The sequence below is a fragment of the Apium graveolens genome, chromosome 9 (genome assembly GCF_009905375.1).
Source record: "Apium graveolens cultivar Ventura chromosome 9, ASM990537v1, whole genome shotgun sequence".
Classification (NCBI taxonomy): Eukaryota; Viridiplantae; Streptophyta; class Magnoliopsida; order Apiales; family Apiaceae; genus Apium; species Apium graveolens.
In genome coordinates, this window is record NC_133655.1 from 281,383,570 (window position 1) to 281,384,148 (window position 579).

At 41.5% G+C, this 579-nt stretch overlaps 1 non-coding gene across 1 annotated transcript; it reads left to right on the forward strand.

Annotated features, from left to right (window-relative positions):
* Positions 1–251: 251 nt before the first annotated feature.
* On the forward strand, positions 252–358 carry LOC141687734 (small nucleolar RNA R71). Its single transcript, XR_012561219.1, has one exon. It is a non-coding gene; the product is annotated as a small nucleolar RNA R71 (small nucleolar RNA).
* Positions 359–579: the final 221 nt, after the last annotated feature.

The window sequence follows — 579 nt, forward strand, 5'->3', positions numbered from 1 at the left end:
CCTTCATCATCAAAGCCTTAAGTTGGGCAGCTATAGCAGTTACTGCATCCAACTCCAAAATTCTTGCTATTTTACCCAGAGTTAATCTCTGAGAAGGATTCTGGTATTTATTAGCAACCATCAGTTCGATCAATTCATAAGCTTCATTGTCACTCTTAGCCCACAAGGCTCCTCCTAATGCGGCATTGAGCATGGGTCTAGAAGTAGCACCCAATCCATTATGGAAGCAGTTTATAGTCATCCAATCAGGCATGCCATGGTGTGGGTACTTCCTTAGCATCTCCTTATATTGATCCCAAGATTCACAAAGAGATTCTCCAATTTGTTGCGTAAACTGAGTAAGAGCATTCCTGATTACAGCAGTCTTTGCCATAGGAAATAATTTAGTGAGAAACTTTTGAGCATGATCCTCCCATATGGTGATAGACCCTGGTGGTAGAGAATGTAACCAGCACTTTGCTTTATCCCTTAGAGAGAATGGGAAAAGTATCAACTTGATAGCATCTTCAGTCACCCCATTGAACTTGAAAGTATCACAGATCTCGATGAAATCCCTGATGTGCATGTTGGGGTATTCTG